At 32.3% G+C, this 8880-nt stretch overlaps 1 long non-coding RNA gene across 1 annotated transcript; it reads right to left on the bottom strand.

Annotated features, from left to right (window-relative positions):
• Positions 1 to 7525: 7525 nt before the first annotated feature.
• Positions 7526 to 8137, bottom strand: LOC142240812 (uncharacterized). The gene is made up of 3 exons (XR_012723398.1): positions 8061 to 8137; positions 7878 to 7976; positions 7526 to 7802 (listed from the first exon to the last, which is right to left on the bottom strand). It is a non-coding gene; the product is annotated as an uncharacterized LOC142240812 (long non-coding RNA).
• Positions 8138 to 8880: the final 743 nt, after the last annotated feature.

Genomic DNA, 8880 nt, shown 5'->3' with positions numbered 1-8880 from the left:
CTTATTCAATTGTTACTTTAGATCATTCCCCACCAAGTTATAATAGAATTTGCCGAAAAGAGTTATAATGTTATTCTGGTTTTACCGATTCGAGTTTTGCCGCCACCGAACTCAATGCCCGCTTTTATTTTCGAAAGTATCTGTCAACTCCTCTTGGACTACTTATTAATATAGAGGAACTAAACTTTGTTTTTATAGATCTTACTGTTTAATTTTTCACTGTTTCCCAATGTTCTCACTTTACTGTCACAACTCTAAAAAGAGTACACTGAAAAAAATATTGTCGTGAGACCAAAGATTTCATGTCTTTAAAATAAGAATAAAAATTTTGCTTAGCTTAGAAAACGCATTTCTCTAATATAAAGTTTTTTCTATGTTCAAATGTCGAAAAACTTTTCAATGAAGTCGTGTTGTCCTTATAATTAAGTGCTTTAACTTGAAAATGGGCATCATAACATGAAAGAAAACATTTTTGGACTAAGGTCAACTTGACTTTAATAATTCAGAAAAATTCTTTAAAATTAATGAAATTTTCTTTAAATTTGTTGCATTTTTGCATCTTGACTACAAAGCAAAAATCGTTAAAAAATAGGACATGTTTTTCAACACTTTATTTTAATGACGTTTTTACTTGAAACATAGCATAACTTCTTCTGGAAGTCTTATTTTTAACGGACTTTTATAGCATATGAAAAAAACTGAAAAAGCGAAAAATTAAAATTTGCTTAATAGAGTCAAATACACAAAACCCACATTTAAAAGAGAATAAAAGTATCCTTACTTGAATTCACCCCTTCATTGGCTTGGAATCAATACCAAAATTATTAAAGTAGGACACAATCTTTGGAACCGGGCATGATTTTTTTCAGTGTATAGTGCCCTTTCGTTAGTTTTTATGAAGATCCCTTTAAGTACCTTTGTTTGAATATTTTGACTTACTCGTCCTACGTTCCGATTTGTTTTGACGAAACAAAACAAAAAAAAAATTGCCCGTAATGCGAAATGATAAACAAAACTCATGCTCTTTTTCCAAATGTCTTTTCTCTTGGTTCCGAATGAATTTTCTCTCCGAATACTCATTTTAATATTTTTACTTAAGCATATACAATTTTTGGCGAAGTCTTATATCACAACATATATATGTTTACTCCAAATTTGTAAATTTATACTTGTTTATATTCACACATAGTATTTTCCCTATCTTTAATGAAATTTTCTTTGTGTATATATATTTTTAAGGCGCCTATTGGTTACGTTCATTATTTTACTTCCAGCATACACTTTATGTCTCTTTTTCTAAACACATATATGTTTATAGTCTATTTCAAAATTAATATATGTTTGCATCCAAGTATATTATATTTACAAACATTTTATGTCCCACATGTTCTAACATATTAACATAACATATATGTCCCAAACATGTTATGTTAGTTTATGAACATTATATCAATAGGGATCGTCTTTGAGCCGAAACAGGACCCTATACCAAATTTTAGGGCAATCGGACTAAAACTGCGAGCTGTACTTTGCACACAAAAATACATCAACAGACAGACAGACAGACAGACGGACCTCGCTAAATCGACTCAGAAATTAATTCTAAGCCGATCCGTATACTAAAAAGTTGGTCTATGATTACTCCTTCTTGGCGTTACATACAAATGCACAAACTTATTATACCCTGTACCACAGTAGTGGTGAAGGGTATAATAAACTTATTCAATTGTTACTTTAGATCATTCCCCACCAAGTTATAATAGAATTTGCCGAAAAGAGTTATAATAGAATTTGCCGAACTCAATGCCCGCTTTTATTTGCGAAAGTATCCGTCAACTCCTCTTGGAATACTTATTAATATATAGGAACTAAACTTTGTTTTTTATACCCTTCACCACTACTGTGGTACAGGGTATAAGTTTGTGCATTTGTATGTAACGCCAAGAAGGAGTAATCATAGACCAACCTTTTAGTATACGGATCGGCTTAGAATTAAATTCTGAGTCGATTTAGCGATGTCCGTCTGTCTGTCTGTCCGTCTGTCTGTCTGTCTGTCTGTCTGTCTGTCTGTTGATGTATTTTTGTGTGCAAAGTGATTGTCCTAAAACTTGGTATAGGGTCCTGTTTCGGCTCAAAGACGATCCCTATTGATTTTGGAAAAAATCGGTTCAGATTTAGATATAGCTGCCATATATATTTTTCACCGATCTGGTCATAATTGGCGTGTGTATCAACCGATCTTCCTCAAATTCCGTACATCCGAATATTTTATGAGTCTCGAAAAACTTGCAAAATATCAGCAAAATCGGTTCAGATTTAGATATAGCTCCCATATATAGCTTTCGCCCGATTTACACTCATTTGCCCACAGAGGCCAATTTTTTGCTCCGATTTAGCTGAAATTTTGCATAGGGAGTAGAATTAGCGTTGTAACTATGCGTGCCAAATTTGCTTGAAATCGGTTCAGATTTGGATATACCTCCCATATAAAGCTTTCGCCCGATTTACACTCATATGACCACAGAGGCCAATTTTTAACTCCGATTTAGTTGAAATTTTGCACAGGGAGTAAAATTAGCATTGTAGCTATGCGTGCCAAATTTGGTTGAAATCGGTTCAGATTTAGATATAGCTCCCATATATATGTTTTTCTGATTTCGACAAAAATGGTCAAAATACCAACATTTTCCTTGTAAAATCGCCACTGCTTAGTCGAAAAGTTGTAAAAATCACTCTAATTTTCCTAAACTTCTAATACATATATATCGAGCGATAAATCATAAATAAACTTTTTCGAAGTTTCCTTAAAATTGCTTCAGATTTAAACGTTTCCCATATTTATACCCTTCACCACTACTGTGGTACAGGGTATAATAAGTTTGTGCATTTGTATGTAACGCCAAGAAGGAGTAATCATAGACCAACCTTTTAGTATACGGATCGGCTTAGAATTAAATTCTGAGTCGATTTAGCGATGTCCGTCTGTCTGTCTGTCTGTCTGTCTGTCTGTTGATGTATTTTTGTGTGCAAAGTACAGCTCGCAGTTTTAGTCCGATTGTCCTAAAATTTGGTATAGGGTCCTGTTTCGGCTCAAAGACGATCCCTATTGATTTTGGAAAAAATCGGTTCAGATTTAGATATAGCTGTCATATATATTTTTCACCGATCTGGTCATAATTGGCGTGTATATCAACCGATCTTCCTCAAATTCCGTACATCCGAATATTTTATGAGTCTCGAAAAACTTGCAAAATATCAGCAAAATCGGTTCAGATTTAGATATAGCTCCCATATATAGCTTTCGCCCGATTTACACTCATTTGCCCACAGAGGCCAATTTTTTGCTCCGATTTAGCTGAAATTTTGCACAGGGAGTAGAATTAGCGTTGTAACTATGCGTGCCAAATTTGCTTGAAATCGGTTCAGATTTGGATATATCTCCCATATAAAGCTTTCGCCCGATTTACACTCATATGACCACAGAGGCCAATTTTTAACTCCGATTTAGTTGAAATTTTGCACAGGGAGTAAAATTAGCATTGTAGCTATGCGTGCCAAATTTGGTTGAAATCGGTTCAGATTTAGATATAGACTAATGGTATCCGGGGTTTTTTATAATAAAAATAAAACCACGGTTTTGAGTTGCGTAGAAACTTTATTAATTAAAATTAAAACACTAACTGAACTTGTAAGATGACAATTGATTCTTTTATACCAAATTAATGCTTACATATCAATAAAATTATGGTCTTACAATTAATGCTTAGTTTGTCAATTAGTTAATTCCGAGGAACTTTTGGCATATTGGCACAGTTCCTTGGAATTGGTGAAATATGTATTTTAATATCAATAATATTATGGTCTTACAATTAATGTTTAGTTTACAGTTCTTTGGAAATGGTGAAATATGCATTTTATGATTAAAATAAATTTAGCGGAAGTTTCGTTCTGTTTATTAAATAAAGAATGAAAAGAAAATGAAATGAAATGAATAAGGTGGTTCACATAGGTGTAGCTATAACAATAATGTGGTTCACGATGATTTATATTACAAACATAGGTGTAGCTATAACAATATAGCTCCCATATATATGTTTTTCTGATTTCGACAAAAATGGTCAAAATACCAACATTTTCCTTGTAAAATCGCCACTGCTTAGTCGAAAAGTTGTAAAAATGACTCTAATTTTCCTAAACTTCTAATACATATATATCGAGCGATAAATCATAAATAAACTTTTTCGAAGTTTCCTTAAAATTGCTTCAGATTTAAACGTTTCCCATATTTATACCCTTCACCACTACTGTGGTACAGGGTATAATAAGTTTGTGCATTTGTATGTAACGCCAAGAAGGAGTAATCATAGACCAACCTTTTAGTATACGGATCGGCTTAGAATTAAATTCTGAGTCGATTTAGCGATGTCCGTCTGTCTGTCTGTCCGTCTGTCTGTCTGTCTGTTGATGTATTTTTGTGTGCAAAGTACAGCTCGCAGTTTTAGTCCGATTGTCCTAAAATTTGGTATAGGGTCCTGTTTCTGCTCAAAGACGATCCCTATTGATTTTGGAAAAAATCGGTTCAGATTTAGATATAGCTGCCATATATATTTTTCACCGATCTGGTCATAATTGGCGTGTATATTAACCGATCTTCCTCAAATTCCGTACATCCGAATATTTTATGAGTCTCGAAAAACTTGCAAAATATCAGCAAAATCGGTTCAGATTTAGATATAGCTCCCATATATAGCTTTCGCCCGATTTACACTCATTTGCCCACAGAGGCCAATTTTTTGCTCCGATTTAGCTGAAATTTTGCATAGGGAGTAGAATTAGCGTTGTAACTAAGCGTGCCAAATTTGCTTGAAATCGGTGAAGATTTGGATATATCTCCCATATAAAGCTTTCGCCCGATTTACACTCATATGACCACAGAGGCCAATTTTTAACTCCGATTTAGTTGAAATTTTGCACAGGGAGTAAAATTAGCATTGTAGCTATGCGTGCCAAATTTGGTTGAAATCGGTTCAGATTTAGATATAGCTCCCATATATATGTTTTTCTGATTTCGACAAAAATGGTCAAAATACCAACATTTTCCTTGTAAAATCGCCACTGCTTAGTCGAAAAGTTGTAAAAATGACTCTAATTTTCCTAAACTTCTAATACATATATATCGAGCGATAAATCATAAATACATTTTTTCGAAGTTTCCTTAAAATTGCTTCAGATTTAAACGTTTCCCATATTTATACCCTTCACCACTACTGTGGTACAGGGTATAATAAGTTTGTGCATTTGTATGTAACGCCAAGAAGGGGTAATCATAGACCAACCTTTTAGTATACGGATCGGCTTAGAATTAAATTCTGAGTCGATTTAGCGATGTCCGTCTGTCTGTCTGTCCGTCCGTCTGTCTGTCCGTCTGTCTGTCTGTCTGTTGATGTATTTTTGTGTGCAAAGTACAGCTCGCAGTTTTAGTCCGATTGTCCTAAAATTTGGTATAGGGTCCTGTTTCGGCTCAAAGACGATCCCTATTGATTTTGGAAAAAATCGGTTCAGATTTAGATATAGCTGCCATATATATTTTTCACCGATCTGGTCATAATTGGCGTGTATATCAACCGATCTTCCTCAAATTCCGTACATCCGAATATTTTATGAGTCTCGAAAAACTTTCCAAATATCAGCAAAATCGGTTCAGATTTAGATATAGCTCCCATATATAGCTTTCGCCCGATTTACACTCATTTGCCCACAGAGGCCAATTTTTTGCTCCGATTTAGCTGAAATTTTGCATAGGGAGTAGAATTAGCGTTGTAACAATGCGTGCCAAATTTGCTTGAAATTGGTTCAGATTTGGATATATCTCCCATATAAAGCTTTCGCCCGATTTACACTCATATGACCACAGAGGCCAATTTTTAACTCCGATTTAGTTGAAATTTTGCACAGGGAGTAAAATTAGCATTGTAGCTTTGCGTGCCAAATTTGGTTGAAATCGGTTCAGATTTAGATATAGCTCCCATATATATGTTTTTCTGATTTCGACAAAAATGGTCAAAATACCAACATTTTCCTTGTAAAATCGCCACTGCTTAGTCGAAAAGTTGTAAAAGTGACTCTAATTTTCCTAAACTTCTAATACATATATATCGAGCGATAAATCATAAATAAACTTTTTCGAAGTTTCCTTAAAATTGCTTCAGATTTAAACGTTTCCCATATTTTTTTACTAACATTGTGTTCCACCCTAGTGCATTAGCCGACTTAAATTTTGAGTCTATAGATTTTGTAGAAGTCTATCAAATTCTTCCAGATCGAGTGATATTTAAATGTATGTATTTGGGACAAACCTTTATATATAGCCCCCAACACATTTGACGGATGTAATATGGTATCGAAAATTTAGATCTACAAAGTGGTGCAGGGTATAATATAGTCGGCCCCGCCCGACTTTAGACTTTCCTTAAGGCATCAAAGTAAAGTGAAAACATTGGGAAACAGTGAAAAATTAAACAGTAAGATCTATAAAACTAAACTTTGTTTTTATAGATCTTACTGTTTAATTTTTCACTGTTTCCCAATGTTTTCACTTTACTTTGATGCCTTAATTTATCTACTTTTTTGAAAATGATATTGTAACCGCCACTGCCTAACACTATTGTTTCCTTAAGGCATCAAAGTAAAGTGAAAACATTGGGAAACAGTGAAAAATTAAACAGTAAGATCTATAAAACTAAACTTTGTTTTTATAGATCTTACTGTTTAATTTTTCACTGTTTCCCAATGTTTTCACTTTACTTTGATGCCTTAATTTATCTACTTTTTTGAAAATGATATTGTAACCGCCACTGCCTAACACTATTGTGAATGTTGTAAAGTATCGATTAGTTGGGAAATGTTTCGTAAAATTTATGTCTTTTATCGTACTTTGTGTGTCGAATATTGTAAGTAGTTCCAGGCGGGCTTTTTGTTTTAGTTGTTAATTGTATTAAGCTTGCAGCCATTTTAAAATCATTCGGTCCTAAATCATAGAAGAACATTGTTCCCTTAAATTAAAGCGCTCTGAGTTTTCAAACTAAAAAAGTTAGTAATAATTGATATTAAATTTGTACCTAATGTTTAGAAAGTTATTTTTTAGGAATTTTAACATACACCGAAAAAAAGTTTACTATTTTTTATGAAAAATGAACTAACCCATAGTAAGAATGACCATGATTTGGCGCCAAAGATTTTTTTCATCTATATAAGTTCATGATTTTCTTATAAATTAGTTAATGTATTGCATCGTAGTTTAGTTCATTATTACTATGTTGTGGGAAGAATATAGTTAAACTCATTCAAAATATTCCTGCTATCCGGAAAAATGGACAATTTTTTGGGAAGCCTGTATTAAGAAATTGGTTTGAAATAAACTTTTTGTCGGTATAATTTTCAAAAAAGTAGAGTAATTGAGGAATCAAAGGTACAACAAACCTGTATACAACTAATAAATTTTTCGTACAAAACAAGTCAATTTTTTATAACCACCAGTATTTTATTCCAAAAAATTATTATTATATTACACAAAACTATGGGTTATGATATACAATAAAGGAAATATTTTTATTAGTACGTTGGATGCAGTTACTTGTCGGTAGTTAGTAATTGCTTCTTCAAAAGAGTAATATTCTACGTTATTAGGACTAAACTAATTAATTTAAATTTCCATGTTTTCTATCCACATGAAAGATATATTGAATTGTCCAATTTCATCGATTTTGGCTAACTTTTGTTGGGCGGATTTGTCTTATAAGCATCTGAAATTGCAATGTTATACAAAATATAAGAAAAATATTATCAAATTCTATCGTTCATATTGATTTTTAACTTACGGTTTTCAAGAGTATTTCCTAGAGCCAATAAGGATATCAGCTTAATTAGCATTAAACAGTAAGAATATTCAAAAAATCACCATTACAAGACCTGTTTACCTGCAAGTGAAAATAATAATTTTAATAAATTGAAATTTCAGTTTTATTAGAAACGGACAAAATACCGTTTATAGAAAAACTTACCACATTGAAAAATCCATCCAGTTGGTACATTATTGAAATCATATCCATGGACTAATGGGACGTTTTTGAAATTATTCTCAGAATATATTTGAAATAAAAAATGAAAAAAAGAAATATTAGACATAATTTCCAATTGTCAGTATAGCATTTAGTATTTAAGGTGGATATTAAGTTCGAGTTTAGAGGCCAAAATCGCAATTTTCATGATAAGTTTTCTTTAATAATCTATTATAAAAAATAATCTTTATAAAAAACTTGGTTTGGGCTATTCTCTATCAAGTTATATTTAAATTTGTATCGAAGACGTATACATTTATACTTTTCTTAGTGATTTATTTTTAATTTTAGCGGCTAAACTCGAACCTAGTACTCACCTGTAGGAATTGTTGTAACATAAAAAATATAGATTAAAAAAAATGGTTGCATCTCCAACCTGTGATCCAGATATAGAATAAATATAGATCTTCCTATTACTTCTCATGTTGTATATTTTTTATGTAAATCAATTAAAATCCGCACTAATTTTAAACTAACATATTAACAGAAATATACAGTTCCTTAATCTGTTATTTGTTTTTTATCAATAAAAAGCGTTCTTGATTACTCTAACATCACATCATTCACTTCTCAGTTTCTAAAATGTTTCGAATAAATATATTTTCATTAATAAACACCAATACCGCACGTACAATTTTGCAAAATTAAACCCACGTGTGCACTTCATAAATGCATCAACATAACTGAATGCAACAATAAAACTCAAAGACACAAATAGTCATAAAATATACATACAATTCCACACACACACACGATCCCTGTC

This window comes from Haematobia irritans, chromosome 1 (genome assembly GCF_050003625.1).
Source record: "Haematobia irritans isolate KBUSLIRL chromosome 1, ASM5000362v1, whole genome shotgun sequence".
Lineage (NCBI taxonomy): Eukaryota > Metazoa > Arthropoda > Insecta > Diptera > Muscidae > Haematobia > Haematobia irritans.
Note: the sequence above shows the minus strand (reverse complement) of the source record. Positions and strands in the feature narration are given on the sequence as shown.